We start from the raw sequence: 22,735 nt of genomic DNA, 5'->3' as shown, positions 1-22,735 counted from the left end.
CTGTGAAATTCAAGGGCTTTTGGATTCTAACAGGATAGCTGGAGGGAGGAAAGGAGGAAGGGGGGAGGGAGGGAGGGAGAGAGAGAGAGAGAGAGAGAGAGAGAGAGAGAGGGAGGGAGAGGGAGAGAATGAATGTGTAAGAGCAGGTGCCTTAAGCAGAAGGGAAAATTCCCTAAGTGACAAGAAGCTCTGAGTTCACCAAAATGCTTAACCAAGATAAGAAGGATGTAACTGATGTTGGAAAGATTGTTATGAGATTAATAAAAGTGATTAAGGGATTAAGACTTCTCAGAAAAGATAGTGAAGGGGCCACCAATGGGAAAATCCTCCCTCACCCTCTGTACTCGGGCTCCTTGATTTTAAGTCCTCAGTCGTGCTGACATCTAACAAAATGGTCTCAGCAGATGCTCAAATAGAATCCTGGCTTAAGCTCATCTTAGCTATTGGAGAAGGTCCCCTGTGTCATATTTATATATCTATTTATACACACACACATATTTATACATACATATATAGTCAAATGACATTTTCTTTCTGGGAATGCCCAGAGGAGTTTAAGGAATGCCTTGAGGGCCTGAGTTTTGGGTCGGGATTAATCAGTGAGGCTGGCCTACTGAGCTTGGAGAAAGCTGCGTCCTGGATGTGAATCAGGCATCGTAAGGAAGTCAGGGTGTGTTGGGGGGTGCGGGGAGGCTGTCTAGTAACTGAATGATCCTGATGATCTCAACCTGCTCGCTGAGCCTCAGCTTTCCCACCTGTGCACTGGGGACAAGGACGCTCTCTGTGATGGGGCTGAGAGACGCAATGAGTGGGAAAGCACTTTGCAAAGGAATTGCTGGGATTCCCATGCAAAGTGCTTTCCAACACCCCTTCACTGGAAGATTCTAGGCTGCTCTGTGGTTCTAGAATAACAAACAGGAGCCTGGACTGGCCACTCCTCTTTCAGCAGTGGGCTCTGAGGGAGACATGTGATCAGCCCCAGGGCTTTGAAGCCTGGCGCTTACCCGGCTGCTCCTCAGGCGAGCTTGGCCTCCGGGGCATGTGGGAAAGGATGCTGAGCACCAATTCTGGGACCAGCTGTGTGTCCTTAGCTATGTTCAGGTGACAGGAGAGAAAGGAGGCCGGAGGTGGAGGCGCCTTACAATGGGAAGAAGCTCATCAGACCCCCGGGTTGCATCGTGAGCCCCCAGGGGCTGGCAGCGTCTGGGAAGTGCTAACTCAGAGTGGACAGGGAAATTCAATCTGGCACAAAGAGGCTCAGTCTCCTGGCCTGGGAGAGCAGGACCCTCCAGCCTTACTCACTCGACTTCCCAGTCCCTCAGCCCCCGACAGTCACAGCACAGTCCCAACAGCGTCTCTGGGGGCACAGAGATGGCTATCACGTTGCTGCTGCTGGCAGCTTCCCAGCAGTTGGGAGGAACACTTACTGCTGGTTCAGCCGCATGGACCACCCCAGCGGGCTTGAGGAGGCAGGGGCAAGAGGGGGGACAGCCGCAGTCCCAATAGCACAGTGATGAGTCAGCGGGCTCCATGCGGGCACCCAGCCCGGAGCAGCGTGATCGACGCTGGGAGCCGATTGCTCCTGGTGGGACTGAGGCTGTCTGGGAGGTAAACACCCAGGGACGATGGTACAGTGCGGGGGGAATCTGTTCAGAGATGGGGGCACCTCTGCCCCTGCTCAGGGCAGAGAAGCCATCCAGCAGGGAAAGTGGGCAGGCTTGGCCATGAGTGTCTCTGCTGCTGAGGTTGGCCGTGCTCCCCGCACAGACAGGCTGAGCCCTGTGGACCCAGGCCCCACTCCACAGCCCAGTGAGGGGAGCCCGGCCTTAGACCTGGGCTTCTCAACCTTAGCACGAATGACATTTGGGCTGGATCATTCTTTGTCGAGGGGTGGGGCTGTCCGGTGCACTATAAGATGTTTAACATCCCTAGCCTCTGCCCACTAGATGCCGGTAGCATCCGCCACCCCCAGATTTGTAACAACCAAAACGTGTCCCCTAATGTTCCCTGGGGGCACCGACTTGACCCACGGCTCTCTCTCCTTGGGCCCACATTCCCCCTCACCCCAGCTGCTATGTTCTGTGCTTCTTCAGGATGATACACCCTACAAATCCCGTGGGCCAACCGAAGCAGAGTTTCTTCTGACCCACCTTGGCAGAATGCTCTAAGCCTGGGGACCTGTGGGTTGTGATCTGAGCTAGGATAAGCTGGCTGACAGAAGAGGGTCACTGCGGGCTGAGGTGCTGCTACAGGGACAGCCAGGCCTCTCTGGAACGCCCCATATTCTGGGAAGAGAGAAGGAACAAAGGGTCACATTTGGTCTCTGTCCTTTACTATTGCTCCAGCCTCCACACTGGCCTCCCTGCCTCCAGGCTGTCTCTCTCTCATCCATTTTCATCTTGGCAGCTAGAGCCATCCCCAGCACAGCCAATCAGATCACATCAGGGTCTCGTGTGCAAACCTGCTATGGCTCCCTATGGGCTGAAGATCAGAGTCTTTTGTCAGTTTTGAAAATGCTTCATTTTCTGGTGCAGGCCAACCTAAAATCATCAAAATAAAGGCCATAACTAAAAGATGTAAAGGAAGTAATCCATGTAACATCATGGTCAGGTCTCAATAAATGTAAACAATTACCATCATGATTCTCATCATGTGTGTAACAGTGCACAGCCTACAGCACTCTGCAGAAAGGATTAGAGCAGGAAGTAGCTGGGAGCAGGGCTTAGGTGGTTCACAGCATGTAAAACTCAGTCTCTGGGGTTAGACAGGCCTGAGTTTGAATCCCAGCTCTGCTCTGTGATCTCCACCAGGTTACTTGACCTCTCTGAGCTTTAGTTACAACTTTTCAATAAAGAGGGGTAAAAACCCCTGATTTTCCACATTGGTTGTGAGAACAAAACGATATATGTCAGATATGAAGTCACAGTGTGTGGTATACAGTAGGCACTCACTACTTACTATGGCAAGAACTCATGAATCATTTGATCCTCACAACACCCAGTGAGATGGACATTGTTGCTCTCCCAATGTAAAGACAAGGAAACTGAGGCTGGAGGGTGGCGGGACTTGTGCAAGGCATCCTGGCCTTAGTTTTGACCCAGGGCCACCAGACCTCCCCGTCTGCTCCTTTGCAGACTGATTCCCTGAGGCCCCAGGGAAAGCTGGGCACCTGGAACATTATCCCCAGGGACTTTCCTGAAACTCTGAGTTAAGACAGAGGAAGCAACTTAGAAAGTGGGAAACTGTCAGGTCCCCTCCAGGCCCCCAGTGTTTGCAGCTTGTATCTGAGCAAAGCTGAATCAGGCAGCAAAGAAGCCGCTCCTGAGAGGACTGCTGTGTGGGAAAAACGAGGTCTCCGCCAACCCCTTGGAGGCCCCTGGCACCACTCTCCTCTGACATGAAGGAAATGTGCCCAGACAGGACAGCCGGGCCAGAGTCCTGCCACTTAGAGGGAGATTTAGAGGAAGCAAGTGGGAAGGCCAGACACACTGGCTGCTGAATTTACTGGTCTTTTTAGCGAGGTCGGCAGGAGGGCCCTTCAGCTCTGGGCTCTTGTCTGCAGCCAAGATCCCTGAGTTGGTGACCGTGTCCAAGGTCTCCCTGTCTCCCTGTCTCCCTGTCTCCCTGCACAACGAGCCTGGGCAGAAGAAGCTAACTAGCTTGTGTCCTGGAAACTTTGGGGTGATTCATGGTTATTGTACCATGGAATTTCAAAGCATGGCCGTCTGCCAGGGATTCTGCTTTGAAAGTTAAAAGCGCAGGGGAGCCCTCATCCAAGTGTGTCCTGAGTGCTCACTAGGTACCAGGCACAACTAGCCAACTTAATGACCATGAAACTGTTGGCATTATCCTGTTTCACAGACATGGATGTCTCAGAGATGGGCTGTGTCTCTGATCCACGGATATGTATGTATGCATCTGTATGGGCTACTAAACCCATCGCTTTAAATAACTGAAGTTTACAGAGATGAGCTGAGTTGCAAAGAGCCCCCCAGTTTATAAGAAATTGAGACTTTCCTATAAATGCCTCCATTTTCTCCCCTGTGAAATGGGTATATTACTATTACTTACCTCACAGGTTGCGGACGATATTCCCCAAGATAATGGGTGTATAATTGTTAGCAGTGATCCAGGCACATGGCAGGTCCTCCATAAATGCCAGCAGGTGCTGTTATTCCTGTTTTTTTTTTTTGTTTTTTTTTTTGTAAATTATTTATTTATTTATTTATTTATTTATGGCTGTGTTGGGTCTTTGTTTCTGTGCGAGGGCTTTCTCTAGTTGTGGCAGGCGGGGGCCACTCTTCATCGCGGTGCGCGGGCCTCTCACTGTCGTGGCCTCTCTTGTTGCGGAGCACAGGCTCCAGACGCGCAGGCTCAGTAATTGTGGCTCACGGGCCTAGTTGCTCCGTGGCATATGGGATCTTCCCAGGCCAGGGCTCGAACCCGTGTCCCCTGCATTGGCAGGCAGGTTCTCAACCACTGCGCCACCAGGGAAGCCCCTGTTATTCCTGTTTTAATCGGAATGGACTAAAGAAACAAAAACAGGGGTATGAACTTTTCCAGAAGCACACTGTTAAAACAGTTTGTTCTTTCATGAGGCAGCAAATATTTATTGAAAAATTGCTCTGTGCTAGGCTCTGTCCTAAGATGTAGGGTTATGGAAATGAACAAGGCGTGGGATTGTTTTCATGACTTTGAGCAATGAATTACAAAATAGATAGATAGATTAATAGACTATCCTACAAAATGCTGAAGAACAGGTTCTGTGGGCATAAATGATAGGAGGCTTGGCTTGAGGAGTCAAGGAGTGAACTCCACAGGAAGTGATTAAATTTGAGAGCTGGAAGATGAGTAGGTGTAAAATTGGTAGAAATAAAGTGTGTGCATGTATATGGTATGTGTGTGTGTGTGTGTGTGTGTGTGTGTGTGTGTTTATTTGAGTATAGTTCTGAACATTTCACACCCAGAGAATAGCATGTGCAAAGGTCCTGAGGTAGGAAGGAATTTGGTGCACTTCAGAAATTCAAAGATCAGAATAATGGAGGTAAGAGAGAGAGGCAAAGGTCAGGTTAAGCTCTGCAATGTCATCTCCCACCCCATCCCCACCCCACCTTCCCTTCCTGGCATCCATGGAATAGGTCCCATCCTCCATAGTCAGTACATCTCACTACTTCCATGCTCATCATACCCTCAAGTAAGTGTCAGCTTCATAACCACATATCTGTATCCTTGACCAGAATAGGACCAGAAGGGCAGAGACGGGAGTCATTTATCTTGGTAAGTGAAACCCCATCCCTAGACCTATGATATCATAGCTAACTCGAACTATTGTGCCTGGGTGAATGAATGAATGAATAAGTGAGTGAATGACTAAGTGGCTATTTGCAAATGCCGGGAATTAAATGCCATCAGCATGTCTGCACACACGTTCTACTATAAAAACAGTAAATAGGCATCGTGAGGGTTAGAGAAAAGAGATAAGCAAAAAATAAGATAAAAACATCATGTTCCTACTTTCCAGGGATTGCCTTTGTTAATACCTTAGTATGTATGTATGTGTGTATCCATCCGATCTATCTATCTATCTAATCTATCCATCCATCTTTATCTGTCTATCTATGTTTTTCTGTCTGTCCATCCATCTTATCTATCATCCATCTATCTATCTATATCTACCTATCTAATCTATCCATCCATCCATCTTATCTGTCTATTTATCTGTCTATCTATCTATCCATCCATCGATCTATCTCTTACTAAAATGTAATCATACCAGCTGTCAGGCTTTGTAACCTGCATTTTTAGTTACCCATCCCCACATTGCCATGAACTCTTATCTAATAACTAGTCTACATCCAAATCCCCCTTCTTTCCCCCAAGCCTCCCTTTGAGTTCCTTCTGCAGAATGCCCCTCCTTCTGGGTTAATCTGGTGCTTCTCTGTGGTTTCATTTGTCTTGTTGCCCTATCCCCTGTATTTCACAGACCAGACATTGGTTCTAAAGGCTGAATGGATTCATGGTAACTTCTTATGACTAGAGCCTTTCACCGGGAGTACTGCATTCTTCTTATGGCCTCAGGAGAACAGTGGTTTCTCCATGACCCTTTTTTTGTGATGTAAAATGAAACTGGCCCTGGGTTGGGATGATGAGTGTCATCTCCACCGTGCACGTATGTGTTTCCCCTTGAGACGATAAAATGGCATGTGTACAGGGGTCCAAATCTCCCTCAACCATACGCCTAATGATTTTAACACCAAATAACAATGTTGCCTGAATCCGTTATTTCACTGGGAGGTGGCTGAATAGTGGTTTACTCATTTTGCATGATTTCTTCTTCATTATTAGTGAGTGTTCTCTAGGGCAGTAGCTCTTCCCTCCTCAACCAGGTGAGTGGTTATTATGGAATACAGTCTGAACTGCTTTTTTCTGCTTTGCCAGGGCAATGAGTGTAAAGTGATCTTATTTTAGCCACCTGTGCTGGATTATTTAACCCAGTGTGTCTGGGGATGGGGCTTCCTTGTTGTACCCTCATGGTGATTTTTTTTTTTTTTTTTCAAATTAATTTTGTAAGTGAAATAGGGAGCATTTTCTTTTTTTTTAATTTTATTGATTTATTTTATTTATGGCTGTGTTGGGTCTTCGTTTCTGTGCGAGGGCTTTCTCTAGTTGTGGCAAGCGGGGGCCACTCTTCATCGCGGTGCGCGGGCCTCTCACTATCGCGGCCTCTCTTGTTGCGGAGCACAGGCTCCAGATGCGCAGGCTCAGTAATTGTGGCTCACGGGCCCAGTTGCTCCGCGGCATGTGGGATCTTCCCAGACCAGGGCTCGAACCCATGTCCCCTGCATTGGCAGGCAGATTCTCAGCCACTGTGCCACCAGGGGAGCCCCCCTCATGGTGATTTTTAAAAGACAATTATTCCAGGGAAATGTTAAATAAGAAGAGACAGGAGTGTAAAATCAGAGATCTCAAGAGCTATAAAGTTCCTTTAAAGTCCTTCTTGGTTGATGTGTTAATATCCTATGGACCAGCACTCTTAAACTTTAATATGCACACCAATCACCTGGGGGTCCTGGCAGAGAGGAGATGCCGATTCCATGTATCCGAGGGTCCTAGGATCTGAATTTCTAACCAGCTTCCCTGGGATGCTTATGCTATGGGTACGCATACCACACTTAAGAGTAGCAAGACTCTAGAACATTGCAACCAAGCCTCCTTCCAGCTTCTGCTCGGGAGTTTTCTGAACGGTCTTCACAGCCCTACATCATCGGGCTCCATCCACACTGCCAGCCACAGAATCAGCATTCTAAATTATTCATTAAAGATTAAGAGCCGTGGTTACACTATGCATCTTACATGGATTGGCTAATTTTTGCTGACATGTACATATCTAACTCCATAGACAAAAAGGAGTGAGAATTTGAGCGTCTGCATACTTACAAATACGAAATATCCCTCGGTTAAAGACTTTCTCTGCCTGCCTCTCATATGTATTTCCCAATTCACCTACATAGCAACCTTCACTCTCCATTTCCCTCCCCGAGAAGGTTCTGGCTTCTTCTCTCTGGAGATGTTCAAATTGAGCTTGAGTTTATCTCTATAAACACTTCACCTTATAAAAGAAAATAGCAACATGTTTCCTTCTGAGCAGTTGCTATTGAATCGTTTGACAAGGTTTGCAGAGAGTGCCTTTTAAAGGGCCCCCAAAGTAGCTCTTCTAGAAGATGACTAACATGGGTTGGGGGACGGCTGCAGGCACTGACCCGGGCATCGGGGAACCTGGTTGTTGACCCCATTATGCCATTTTCTTTGGGTAACCTCACAGTCTCCTCCTTCCACCCCAGCCCCTCATTCTGTTTGTCATTCAATAACTTTATCACACATCTATTATGTGCCAGACCTGGTCTGAAGAGGTTGCAGCAGGGAACAAAGCAGACACAATGGTCCTGGCCCTTGTGGGGCTTACGCTCGGGACAGGGACACAGCATGGAGCTGGTGATCATATGATGACAAATTTTACTTTTTAAAAAATTTGTTTTTCGTTTTTTAATTGAAGTATAGTTGATTTACAATATTGTGTTAGTTTCAGGTATACAGCAAAGTGATACAGTTATATAAATATATATATATATTCTTTTTCAGATTCTTTTCCATTGTAGGTTATTACAAGATATTGAATATAGTTCCCTGTGCTATACACTAGGACCTTGTTGTTTATCTATTTTATAAATAGTAGCTTGTATCTGCTGATCCCAAACTCCTAATTTATCCCTCCCCTTCCCTTTCCCCTTTGGTAACCACAGGTTTGTTTTCTGTGTCTGTGAGTCTCTTTCTGTTTTGTAAATAAGTTCATCTGTATCATTTTTTACATTCCACATATCAGGGATGTCATATGATATTTGTCTTTCTCTGTCTGACTTACTTCACTTAGTATGATAACCTGTAGGTCCATCCATGTTGCCACAAGTGGCATCATTTCATGGGTTTTTTTGGGTTTTTTTTTTTTTACCGCTGAGTAGTATTCCATTGTATACATACCACATCCTCTTCATCCATTCCTCTGTTGGTGGACACTTACGTTGCTTCCCTACAGCTCGCTTTTGATCAAGGTCACAGATGAGCGATGTAGGTTGCTATGAGTAGAGGCCAAGGTAGGAGATGGGGACAGAGTGGGAGAACCCAGGGGGCCGAGGAGGTGCAGGTGTCATTGCCCACAAGCCTGGAGGGCTAAGTGAAGGAGGGAGCCAGAGTGAGGGTCCCCAAGGAGGCAGCCAGAGTGAGGGTCCCCAAGGAGGCAGGTGTGGCTTCAGTGCAGCACCTTCCATGACCCCTGCCCCTTCACCACCCTGCTGCACCGTGTTCGGTGCCCAGGGCAGTGACCCTGTGGCTTTGACAGCATCCATGGCTTCAGGTTCGTCAGGCTATGGGGAGACAGTAATAGATGGAAGAGTTGGAGGAAACTGGGGTGGGGTATTGACTCCTGCAGCTACCCCACTGCAGAGACACCATAAGCAAGGTGTTACCTGAACACCTGAAGAGGACCCTCCGGCCGGCCCCCTCCCCAGGTCCCTTCCAGGCGTGGAGTGGTCCTTGTGGACTTTCTTCCACCCTTGGAAATAGTTTCTTTATCAAAGTCTCCTGAAGTGAGCCAACCTGGGGCCCTGCCTGATACAGTTCAGAGCCCACAGGGCTTGTAGACGCCCACCCTGTGGGCAGGGGGACTCTGCTGAGGGTCCACAGAGGGTGAATGGCATCATCCAATTTGTATGACTTTTATAACTTTCTGTGTTGATATAATTTCACACTTATAGAAAAGTTGCTAGAAGAGTACTGTTATGGGTTGAATTGTGTTCCCCCCACCAAGAAAAAGAGATATTGAAGTGCTAACCCCCAATACCTCAGAATGTAACCTTGTTTAGAAACAGGGTCTTTACAGAAGGAGTCAAGTTAAAATAAGGTCGTTAGGGTGGATCCCAATCCAACATGACTGTGTCCTTATAAAAAAGGGAAATGTGGGCCCAGAGACAGTCATGCACAGAGGGAAGAGACACAGGGAGAAGGCCATGGGAAGGTCGGGGTGATGCCAGCGAACATCTGGGGATTCTAGAACCTGCAAGAGGCAAGGAGAGATTCTCCCCTATAGGGTACAGAGGAAGCAGGGCTCTGCTGACCCCTTGTCTCAGACTTCTAGCCTCCAGAGCTGTGAGACAGGAAATTCCTGTTCTCAGCCACTCTGTTTTGGGCACTTTGTTATAGCAAAGTGCTCCCCAGGAAACTAATAAAAGTACAGAGGAGTTCTGTTTACTTTTCACCAGCTTCACCAATTGTAAACGTTCACCAATTGTCACATTTCTTGATTTTCTCACTAAATTTAAATATATATGTGTATATATTAATTAGATACGTAATAGATTAGATACATAGAAGTAGATTATATATATCTCTATATATACTATACTACATATACTATAGGTATATTTTCTCACTAAATTTAAATATATATGTGTATATATTAATTATATACATAATAGATTAGATACATAGAAGTAGATTATATGTATCTCTATATATACTGTACTACAGGTATATTATAGGTATACTATAGATATATAAAGTATTAGATATATTTATTAATATATGTATTAGTATATAACCAATATATTAATACATAATTATGTACTTATGCTAATATATTAATATAAATAATGTATTATGTATTAGACATATGTATATAATGAATATATATGTTAGTATAGTATTAAATATATAGTCAATACTAATATATAATACATGGTATATATCATACATATATACTTATATACAATATATATAAATAGTTTTTTTCTGAACCATATGATGTAAGTTGAGTGCTGATTCCCTTCTCTAGAGTGACAAAATCTCCTGGTTTGCCTGGGATTTTCCTAGCTCTAGCACTGAAAGTCCCACACCCTGGGACCCCTCAGAGTCGTGAGCAAACTGGGGCTGTTGGTCACCCAACTGTTAAATATTTCAGAGTGTATTTCCTAAATATAAGAACAATCTCGTACATAACCACAGCACAATTATCAAATTCAGGCCATTTACCATTGCTGTCATGTGTTAGCCTGTACCACAGTCCCATTCAAATCCCACCAATTGTCCCAATAAGCCCTTTACAACTATTTCCCCATCCTCATCTCCAGGGCTAGACCCAATCCAGGATTATTTAGATAACATGTTTCTTGAGTTTCTTCTGGACGTCCAGATATTTCTTCTAGAACAGTTTCTGAGTCTTTTTGTGTGGTTGTGTGTGTGTGACCTCAGTCATGGATTACAGACCACTGACTAAAGTAAGAAGCCATTCTGATAATAAATAGATGCACAGAAGAGAAGGCACAGATCTGCTCTGCAGTAGGCAACCAACTAATAAATGCGGAGAAATAATGGAGTTACAAAACCAGCGTTTTGCAGCCATCATGGCATTAGTAGATTCAGATGGCTGTCTTCCATGGTTGCTAAAAGCCAGGAGTAAAAGTGGGATGAGGATGGGGATTTATAGTTTGGAAGTCGCTGGGTAGAGATTTCGGTCAGGGCCCCAAATCACTTCACAGTAGAAGTGATTTGCTTTCCCAGGTCTTGCCTCATGGGAACATCAGCTCTCTGAGGCTGGTGGCCCTTTTGCCCACTGCTGTAGCCCCAGTACCTCGCCAAGTACTGGTGACATAGAAGATGCTCAAAACATACTTGTAAACTGAACGAGGGACTGGACGAGGAAGGTCTCTTAGGGGCAGGGGCTGGGAAAGTAGAAATGTTTCTGCTGGATCTGTTGTACTTCCCTTTCCCACAAGTGCGTGTTTTCTTCCGTACAGGGTTCCAAAGCAGAAACGGCGGTGGGCGTCCACTCTCTTAAATGTTAACCATGTAATAAACATGAATCACCAAAAAGTGCTTTTAAAATAAGGTTAATGGAGCTGCGTTTATTCCATTTTGTTGCGTGGTTAACTAGATGCAAATAATTACTAGCTCCACGTTTATGGATGCTCGTTTTAAGGTTATTTTATGTAGCTCTGTGAAGTGAAGGCTTTTGTTCTTCCCTCTTGGTTTTATAGGGCACTATGGAGTAGAACATTCAATAAAGGCCTGCTGCAAAGGGGTACCCATCCTGGGGGATGACTCCCCAATGCCCAGGCCCCCTGTGCTAATTCCTATCGGGGACCCAACCCATCCCAGGCTGGGCCATCCCTTTCATATCCTGCACGAACCAAATGCAGGAGCGAAGTGTGGTCCCCTGGGTGTTTCAAGGGAAGAGGGGACAGCTGACCTGTCACTTGTCACTTCCCCTGTCAACATTATTGTTACCCATTTGGAATTAGGGACCGTGCCAGCCCAGCCCCCCCTCCTTTTTCTCTGCAGTGTGCAGAGCTGAGTGCTTAATCGACATTTGCATAAAATGCCATAAATCATAGAACCTTAAAGCTGCAAGAAGGCTGAGAGGTCAACCAAGCGATGAACAAGAAAGCCTGAACGGCCGGGGAAGCCAAGGAGTCAGGAAGAGAGACGGGTGGCTGACGGTGTGCACGCTCTTCGGGCACTGCCTCGTTTCATACTCACCTTGCCCTGCGGAGCCGGGATTGCATGTCCACTTGGCAGATGGGAACACCGAGGCACACAGTGATGGCCGGCCTGGGATTCTCAGCAGTATCTGATCTGACTGACCCCAGGCTTCACGCTCTGTCCATGGGGCCTCACGGGAACCTGGGGATCTGGTCATCTGGGGGTGTATGACTGAGCCTCCGTTTCTCCATCTGTGAACTGCGTGTGGACACGTTCTGTAAATGAGTTACACAAAGAGTGGAAAACTGAGTCCTCAGCACGCTGACAGAGAATGGGGTACCCAGAGAACCCTGGCTCTGTCCCTGGCAGGGGTCAGAGGCAAAGAAAAGGGGTACGAATGTGGGAGTCAGACAGAACTAGGGTCAAGTCCTACCTTTTCTATGTGATTACCACGTGAACTTGGGCAGGTAACTTTATCTGCTCTTCTGCCTTCGCTTCATAAATATCCAGAGTCGTGGTCAAGTGCAGAGTCAGAAGTCTGACTGTCTGGGTTTAAAATGGCTCTGCCACGGATGACCTGTATGACTCCACACACGTGATTTGTCATCATTGTCGTCATCGTCACCACCATCTACATCCTCCTCCTCTTCGTCATCACCATCATCAGTATCACCGCCATCGTCATCAAGGTGTAGTGCACATGTGGTACGATACATAAATCTAAATGCAAAGCCTGAAGAGTTTTTACGTCCTCCTACCCTGTGTAACCACCCCCAAGATCAGGTTCTAGAGCACTTTCAGCAACCCAGCAGCCCCTGCCCTTGGCCCCCCCAGTCAACCCTGCCCTCCGTCCCCAGAAGTAATCACTGCTCTATTGTCATCACATAGCTCTGCTTCTGAACTTCATACGGATGGAACCACGCAGTCCATTCCCTTGCGTCTGGCTTCTTTCACTCAGCATCATGTCTGAGATGCATCCACGATGCTGCGGCTGCACAAGCCCATTCTTTCTCATTGATGTAAAATATTCTATGGTGTGACTTCACCACAGTGTGTTGATCCATTCTTCTGTTGATGGACATATGGGTTATTTCTAATATTTAGCTCTTACGAATAAAGATCCTATGAACATTCTTGTGCACATCTTTGGCGTCCCTAAGTACGTGTTTTTTAGGGGTCTACACTTAGGAGTGGAACTACCAAGTCATAGTTTAGACCCATATTTAGCATAAGGAAATGTTAGTGTAAGGGTTTTATCTCCTCTGTTCCTCCCCTTCCTCGTCTGTAAAATGGTGCCAACCTCTTAAGGCCGTTGTGAGGATTAAATGTGATAATCTATGTTAAGTGGGAAGAAAACAGCAAAATACAGAATGAGATGTACAGCTAGATACCAATTATGTAAAGTTTCAAAACCTGCATGAACAACAAAATATAATGTTTATGGATACATAATTGTGTAATAAACATTTAAAAAATCTCTTGACATAGTAAACTCCAAATATAAGGTCCTGGTTGGAAAGTAGAAGAAAAAACTGGGATCAGGGTAGGTGCACGGGGACCTCAGCTACAGCTGTGACGTCTTGTTCCAGTAGAAAAAGATCTGGAGCAAATAGAGCATGCAGTTAAGATTTTTAAAAGCTAGTGTTTATTATATTTTCTGTATTCTTGCCTGTATGTTTGAAATACTTTTCATTAAGAAAAACATTATTACTAAAATGTAATATTAATCTCCAAAATATTAATACTACGTAATGGTTTGTAACCTGCTTAAGATACAGTATGCAAATAAATGCTAGCTATTATTATCATTAATACTAAGAGCCCATTGTACATGTAATTCTCACCCTTCTTCTTGCTGGGTAAATCACACCTCGAAAACTTGGTCCAGTGTGGATCCAGCTCTCACACTGTTGCTGGCACAAAGGAGGGCCTCAGTAAACCCTAGCTCTGGACATTTTCTTAAAATGATCAGAAGTCACCAAGCACGGCGGTTTTGACTAAATATGTCAGCCCTTCTGTGTGTCCAACTCCAATCACACTAGGAAAAAAAGACCCCAGGAAATCTGTGCATTGGAGGGAGCCGTGGAATGCATGCTCCCAGCTCAGCCCAAGAACCTGGCCAGGTGAGTTATTCTTTTTCTCCCGAGACCTGCACAGGGTACCCAACAGCCAAGCTGCCCTTGACAACAGGCTCCGGCTTTAACAAATGCGATGCTGGAACTATTTATTTTCCAAATGTGTTTGAATTTTGACTCATTGTGGAGATGCAGTTGGGAAAAAAAAATGACCAGGAAACACACACACACACACACACACACACACACACACACACACACACACACACGTTCACACATAACAGAGAATAAGCCAATAGCAACCACCCTTCCCAGGAAAAAAATGGAAAAGATGAAGATAAGCAAAAGAAGCTTTTTCGTATCACTTCAATTAAGAGGAACAAGATAGTCCCCAGGCATACATGAGTGTGTTTGTGTATGTGTGTGTCTGTGTGTGCACCTGTGTGTATGAATTGAAAGGGGAGAGATTAGGTGGAGAGGGAACAGAGTGCTTAGGGGACTTCCTTGGCCCCCAACCCTTAACCAAAAAGATGCTTCTTGACTTGCATTCCACAAGCTGGCTGGACAGAATAAACGCGGATTTTATTTTAATAATGTCTTGGGCAAGACAAGGGTTCCTTGGCTCTAGCAGAATGGGTGCCCTGCCCTGGCATAGCGTGTAGCATGCAGGGTGAAATGTTGTTTCTGGGCTCTGGTGAAAGCGGAGCAGAGGAAGCAGTTGTGCCGCTAATTGCTCCATCGAGGCCTTGGTTTACAGGGATATCAGTGCCCTGGCCTCCAGTAGATCAGCATCATAAAAAGAGAGAGACACAGCAGCCCATTAGCACGGGAAGCAGGGGTGCTGGGGAGCCGGCGGACAGGAGCTCCACACGTAGGTCAGCTCTGCCGGTTGAATTTCACTGCTGAAATCTTGGGGACAATGAGGGGTTTCTTCTGCCCAAAGTAAACGGCATTTGGAGCCTTTGGGTTTGAGATCTGCCTCTGCCACTTCCAAACTATGTGCTGGCCCCCTTGAAACTCAGTTTGTCCATCTGCAAAGTGGAGCAATGCCATCTGCCCTGGGTTAGGGTGACAACTATAATGAAGGATGTCTAGCACCGTGCCTGGCACGATGCCACTAATGCTGACTGGCTCTTATTTTTAGAGGAAAGTAAGATTCAGACTCTCTGAGCGGGCAGTCTGGTAGGAAAGACATCAGGTCCAGTTGGGACCAGTAGAAAGGGGCTCAGGATTGCGGAGCTCTCTGTAAGAAAGTCAGCCATGTGCTGCTGGACACTTGTCTGAAATGCAGCTGGAGCTGGTGCAAATGGCAAACTGGGCTGAATTCTCCAACGTACCTGATTCTTCTCATCAGCAACGGTGACCAGGGGAAGCAGAGGAAACCTCTTTGTTAATCTCCTAATAAGCACCTACCACCTTCCATGTGTTTTACATGCACTGTCTCATGTACTATTTTATCCTTATAATGATGCTGTTTTCCTCTCTGCTGGACATCTATTGGTTTACCAGCCGAGCTTCCAATCCTCCTTTCTGCTAAAGATACATTTATACATTTTATTCCAGAATGAAGTCCCCATATGCTTCTGAGGGTGCTGTTCTGTGCCTGCTATGGGAGAGCAGGAGTCTGGCCATGGCTTAGGCCTGACCAGTCAATGTATTCCATTCCTCTGGTGGCAGCGATTGACAGAGATGAGCATGTGACATATGACAGAAGTGAGGCTCAATTGCAGGATGTTAGCTGGGACTATTGGGAAAAGGGTGGTCTTTCAGTGACAATTGCTAAACTGGGAGGATATAGGTTTGGAGCTGCTGGCACCCTTTTTGTTACCATGAGGTGAGGTCTTGCCTAAGAATGAAACCAACACAAAGAAATCAGAGTAGAGATGAGTCAGATGTTTTTAATACTGTTTCATTTTAAAATGGTTTACAGTTGTTCGCAAGGAGTTGCAAAAGTAGTAATACTTCACCCAGTTTCGTCCAATGATAATATTCTACATAACCACAGTAAAATTATCAAGACCAGGAAAATGACATTAGTACAATGCTATTAACTTGAATACACCCTGATTTGGATGTCACTAGTTGTATGGGAGCTTTTTGGGGTGGGTGTATAGTTCTATGAAATTCTATCACATGTGAGTATTTGTCACCATGAACAAGATATAGAGCGCATCCGTCACCACAAAGAAACTCCCTCAAGCAACCCCCAAATGGTCACACCCCACCCCACCCTTAATGCCTGGCAACCCCTGATCTGTTCTTTAGAGCTATAACTGTGTCACTATGAGAATATTCATGTATAGCATTCTTTTCTTCATCTTTGAATGTTTCCATCTTCCAGATGAATCATATATAGCACATGAACTTTCAGAAGTGGCTTTTTTTTCACTCAGCACGATGCCCTTGAGACCCATCCAAGGTGTTACATGTATCAATAGTTTGCTCCTTTTCATTGCCGAGTAGTATTCCTTTGAAAGGATGTACCATCGTTTGTTTAACCCTTCACCCACTGAAGGCCAAGGTATTTCCTGTTTGTGGGTATTAGGAATGAAGCTGGTATGAACATCCATGTACAGGTTTTTATGTGAAGATAAGTTTCATTTCTCTACAATAAATACCCAAGAGTGAGATTGCTGGATTATATGCTAAGTGTAGTTTAACTTTATAAGAAACTGTCAAACTCTTTTCCAGAACAATCCCCCAACAGCAGATTGGGGGGCATATGACCTTCCTCTTGCCCATGTTCTCCTGATAAGCAACACCGCATTTGTCCCTGGATCACAGAAAACATACATTTTCCCTCTTTAGCGTCTGTACTTAGGAGCAAATGTGAAATGAGATTCCAAACTTGCATTCAAAAACAACTTTTATTTTTTCTGATTATAAACACGATGCTTGGTCATGGCAAAAGCACAGGCAGACCTCGGAGATATTGTGGGTACGGTTCCAGATCACCGCAATAAAGCAAACATTGCAATAATGCGAGTCACACAAAATTTTTGGTTTCCCAATGCATATAAAGGCTATGTTTACACTACACAATAGTCTATTAAGTGTGCCATAGCATTATGTCTAAAAACCAATGTACATACTTTAATTTAAAATAATGCTTTTGGAAAAATGGTGCCAATAGACTTGCTCGAAGCAGGGTTGCCACAAACCTTCAGTTTGTAAAAAATTCAGGATCTGTGAAGCATGGCAGAACAGGGTGTGCCTGTATTTGGAAAATTCAGCAAAGGGTAAAGAAGAACTAAAAATCTCCCGTAAACTCACGCCCCAGGTGAAACCACCCTTGGGATTTCAGTGTTGGAATCTCAAGGTTCATTCTCACCATCCTCTTTAAACGTCTACAAGTCACCATCCATCCTTGGCCGGTGGGGTGGGTGCCAGGTTTTCTCTTTCCTTTAATAAGAAGGGAACTGAAACAAAACAAAATAAAAAATTGGAGGGGAAAATACGCCCCAGGCCTTGGCTGCTTCTCTCTTATGGGCCTGCACTTCGTGGAGCAGGAGTTTCCTCTTACGGCTCTCAAGACTAGACACGCTTCTAGTCCTGTCACGCGCCTCCGGGCCAAGCAGCCCATTCTTATCAGCAGGAGCACCTGGTGCATTGTGGGAGAGCCGGCTGGGTGGGGACCCTTCCCAAGAGATTCCCCGGCTGGGCCCCGGGCCAGCTGCCCTGCTGACCCGGAGTTGATTTTTGCTTCTCTTTGCAGCCTTCCCCTCCCCACCTTCCCTCGCTTAAAGAAGGCTCTGGGCTGAATAGAAATGACTTGCCGGGGTGGTGAGCCCCAGAGGGACACCCTCTGCGATTGTCCCCAGATCTCTCCAGAAGCCCCTGGGCTGGGAGGGGTGAGGAAGTTGAGGTCACTGGTGAGGGGAGAGTGGGCTCTAGGGAACATGAGAACACACCTGTACACTCTCCGACCCAGCAGTAGAGACTTCAAATCCACGAGTACCTGTGATGGCTTTATCCCCTCGGGATCCCTGGCATCCTGATGACTATGATTTTTACTATATATATATATATATATTTTTTTTTTTCCCCATAGTTGGGGAAATTGATTCAAGTTCACGGTGATAGTTCTAATCTGCTAATGTTTCTCCATTTTCAAAATCTCAGGTCTGGTCACTGTCACATTTAATCTTTGAAATGACCCTTAACCGTGGTTGCAATTATTTTTTCAGGTTTATAGTTGAGAAAGAGGAGACAGGCACAGAGAGGTGAAAGAACTGACTCAAGGTCACATAGCCGGAAAGGGGCAGAGCGAGGGTTCTGACCCGCCAGTGCCTGCCTGCTTCTGACTTCCTGCTCTTTCCAACACCCCGGGTCTCAGTTTCCCCATCGGCACAGAAGGCGGATTCATCTAGATCCTTTCTATGGCTCCTTCTCCTTAGAACTTTTTGATGCCCGTGTTTCAGAACCAAATATTTGCAAAATCCAGCTCAGAAAGGGGCCTTGACCCCTGGAACTGAAAACTTGAACAGAGTCAAGTGTGAATTTGCTAAAATGGAAGAGAATTGGCCCAAATCCAGCCCATCACATGCTGGAGGTGGGTGGCGGGACAGTAAGGTGCCTGGCAGAAAGTGCAGGCAGTCAAACAGGAGAGAAGGGAGATGCTTGAGCAATGCATTTACAATCAAATTATTGCTTTGGGGAAAAAAATCACGACTAATATTTTTAAAATGTAAGGAGAATGGAAACTTATAAACAAAAGTCAGCAGAGAGCCTCCCGTCTAGAAAATCTACTCAATGTTTGGCCAAAATGGTTCTAAACATCTCTCTGCACGTTTGTATTTCTAGGTGAAGAACAGTTTGCAAATGTGCATCACCCTTGTCTCTGGTCATGGCGTGACCTAGCCCTGGCAAGCTGGATTCTTTGTCCACGTCAGTAGATGACTATCCTTACAGTCATGGTTTCAGCACGTTCCAGTATTTGAATACATCGCAGTTGCTGAACTAGTGCCCTGTTGATGGATCTTTAAGTGGTTTCCAAATGTTTGCTATTGTGAGCAACCCAAAGCTCAAATGATATCTAGATGGAAGGCATTGTAGATATAAGTGATATAGATATAGATGCATGTGTAGGTGTAGGAATTGGTATTGATACCTATGGGTACACATTGATATCAGTATGAGTTTTAACCACTGGCATCAGAGTTTATTTTATAATGAGGGCTTGCTTTTCTGAGGGGTAAATAGCTTGCTAACTGGGCAATATTGAGGTGGAAGCTTGAAACGGTCTCTCTTCTTCTCATAAGGCAACATGGGCCGAGGGGCAGACACATAGTAAGTTCTCAGTAATCATCCCTTTCCCCTTCTCTCTCCTGCCAGCCTCACTTCAGAGACAACAAAGAGGCAGCATTCCTTGAATAATTCATTCAGAAATCCAAACAAGGACTTCACACCTCCTATGCGCCAGATTCTATGCTAGGCATTTGGGATGCAGCCATGGAAAAGGCAGGGACCTCACTTTCCAGGGGCTCCGGGCCAGGGAGAGATGCGCAGATGAAGGGCGAGGTGGGATTTAACAGCAGTGTGAAGAGTTCACGCGAGGAGCCATGAACAAGGTCAAGAGTGACTGACGTGGTTTGGGGGGATGGGTGAGCATGGTCGGGAAACACGTTCTGGCATCAGAGACACCAAAACTAGGCTTGCAGGGGGATGATGGGAGTTTGCGGGTGGGAAGTGCACTTCAGCAGGATGGAAGAGAATAGAAAAGGCAGTGGATGAAGCAAAGATAAAGTGGCTGGAACACGGTGGTTTTCTTGCAGATGGCAGGTGAATGAGCTGCTCTGACTCATTACTTCAGTGATGGGGTGGGGATAAGGTGCCTACAGGCCTGGGACAGGATCAAAGGTGAGGATGCGGAAAACAGGAGACACTGCCCTGTCTCTAGGTGCTGGGCACCAGGGGACAGTGTCCTGTGAGGGTGTGGGTCATATGTGGACAGCTCATATAATTTTTCAGGGGGAGGGGAAAATCATATCTTTGACAAAACCCCTCCTGATTTTTAAATATTGGCAAGGCATCCAATCTAAAAACCAAATGAAGTATCAACAACCATAAAAACACCTAAAAAACCAACAACTCCACAAAATGCCTTGTAAAGACTAAACAGAAGGCATCCTGGTGACAAAATTGTACCCAAAGGACCCTGGTTGACCAGCTTGTCACTTGACACCTCCCCAGGGATATGTGACCTTCAAAGACACCCTCCAAATACAAGCTTCAGAAAAGATAAGCCCCTTCCATGTGGCTGGGTTTATTTTTAAAGCAAGGTTTCCTTGTCTGTGTTCAACTCGATGGGTGGAGAAAATAACTAGAATTGATTTCTCTGCACCCGCCAAGGAAGAGAATACGAGGCAACTTGCATCTCTATACACGGCAGAAGAGGGGGGGAAAAAAAGAAAGAAACTTCCTTCCAATCTGGGTCTCATCCCACGGATAGTCTTCTCACTTTTTGGACTGTTTTAGGGGCGTCTTTTGATTACAACATTGGTTTGAAGAGACACTAATTGTACCCTGCTTACAATGCTTGTAATTATGCGTATTACATTTTGATTCATTTCCATATGTCAACACCACTGCGAGATGCAGGGTGGTGGCGGGGTGGCTGAGAACCGCTTTTATAATCGGTTATTGTCTGTGAAGAAAAAAATCCGCACAGAACATGAGTGAAGTGTTCTTTGTTGAAATTGGAAATAAGATTATACATAAAAGTCATCCTCTGACACCCAGAAAATGGACAGTTTAAAATAAATTGCCACTGCTGATCAACAAGATTGCTAGCTCCCTTCTTCCCTTTTACACTAATGAGGGAAATACTTTTCAAGTCTCTAATAGCAAGATGTTCGAGTGCGTCATTTCAATAGCTTTGTTCTTAATAAAAGGTGACCCCAATATTCCCCCCCCCCCTTTGCTGAAGACATTGTCCTACCCCGACATATTTGTGATTCCAGGCTCCTTGTAAAAAAGGGAACGAGGGAGAGAGAGAGAAAGGAAAGGAGAGGGGATGGGGGAGGTGAGGGGGCGGGGTGAAGGGGAGAGTGACAATGTCTCCTTAGCTTGACAAAACCCAGCGGCATGGCGACAAGCAGAATCGGAGCCCTTCCGGTCTGAAGGAAGATGACTCTGAACCAAAGCAAAAATAAATAACCAAAACCAAACAACAGCTTCAAAGAACCTGTGTGCAGACCGAGCTTCCTCGGAGGACTTTTCCTGAGTGCAGATCCCTTTCGTGCATGAGATGAAAGGACTTAGGCATCTGGCTGGCATTTCCACACAGTGGCTGAGGCAGGTTATTGCCTGCATCTCTGGAGACTGAAAGATGCTGAAGGTTGGCTCCGGATGGAAAATCCTGGAGGTTTGGGGTGAGCCAAGGCTTGAATGCTTTGGAACAGGATTTGCAAAGGGCTTGGGGTGGGGGGCAGAGCTGGAGGGAAAGGGCACGGGTCTAGGGCACCCCCCTTGTTCACCACTTACACTCTGGGTGTATATACTGAGTTGTGTCCCTCTCAAAATTCATATGTTGAAGTCCTAACCCCCATAACCTCAGAATGCAACTGTATTTGGAGACAGGACCTTTAAAGTGGTGATTAAGTTAAAACAAGGCATTTAGGGGGGGCCCTAATCCAATCCGACTGGTGTCCTTTTAGGAAGACAGGGAGACAGCAGGGGTGCACACAGAGGCAAGGCCATGTGAGGATACAGAGTCAGAGGCCAGGTCTGCAAGCCAAGGAGAGAGGCCTCAGGAGAAACCAGCCCTGCTGACAACTTGATGTTGACTTCCAGCCTCTAGAACCGTGAGAAAATACATTTCTGTTGTTTAAGCCACTCGCGCTGTGGTATTTTGGTACAGCAGCGCTAGCAGACTAATACAGTGGGTGATGGAGGGCAGGTCACGTCACCCGGTCTGTAAACGGAGAAGATAAATCCCATCTTGCCCTGCTGCTTAGAATCACACTGGGTGCAGGGCAGTGCCTCTCGGAGCTCAAGGGTGGGAGTTTCTGGGTAAGGAGGTTGGATTTGTGTCACAGTCAATAGATGTATCCAGGGAGAGCGATAACAGAAATTCCCACTGATTGAGACTAAAGCCGGTGCTATACAAGGACTTCCTCATGAATTCCTCCACCAGCCCTGTGAACGGGACTGCTATGGTCCCTACTGGAGATGGGAAAGTCGTTAAGTGGCCGATTAGGATTGGAACCCATTTCGACTTATACAGGTATCCCCCGCTTTTAGAAAGTTTGCTTTATGCCATTTCTCTTTTATGAAACACCTACGTTAGTATCTGTTTTCACTAACTGAAAGAAATTCCAAGAGGAGTTTTGCTTTTACGAAAAAGGGAGAAAAGCAAAAATTGCATTCAGTATTTGTTTTGCACTGAAATGTTGTAGAGATAGGATGAGCCCCGAGCAGGGCGGGTGGCACCGCTGAGCTCCCTCCCTGGGATCCACACTGAGCATCTCAGCATCCGGCCACCATAGCTTTGAACCTCTGTCCATGAGCATCTGTGCTTTATCTCTATTTATTTTGTGCATCAGTGAGCAAGACGTGTCCTAAGGTAGCTATTTCTTCGCTTTACGCCGTTTTGGCTTACGGAAGGTTTCGGGTAGTGGGAGAAACCT

General features: G+C 46.0%; 1 long non-coding RNA gene across 7 annotated transcripts in view; it reads left to right on the top strand.

Annotated features, from left to right (window-relative positions):
- LOC137776261 (uncharacterized) overlaps positions 1-22,735 on the top strand; it is a 370,431-nt gene that overhangs the window by 237,709 nt on the left and 109,987 nt on the right. Inside the window, exon 7 of one of the 7 annotated variants that reach the window (XR_011076188.1) lies at positions 11,943-13,695. The exons of 4 other annotated variants lie outside the window; for them this stretch is intronic. This is a non-coding gene — a long non-coding RNA (uncharacterized lncRNA). Of the gene's footprint in view, positions 1-11,585; positions 13,696-22,735 lie in introns of those variants that run through there. 2 more of the 7 variants (XR_011076186.1, XR_011076185.1) reach the window with 2 other exon arrangements.

This window comes from Eschrichtius robustus, chromosome 14 (assembly GCF_028021215.1).
Source record: "Eschrichtius robustus isolate mEscRob2 chromosome 14, mEscRob2.pri, whole genome shotgun sequence".
Classification (NCBI taxonomy): Eukaryota; Metazoa; Chordata; class Mammalia; order Artiodactyla; family Eschrichtiidae; genus Eschrichtius; species Eschrichtius robustus.
Note: the sequence above shows the minus strand (reverse complement) of the source record. Positions and strands in the feature narration are given on the sequence as shown.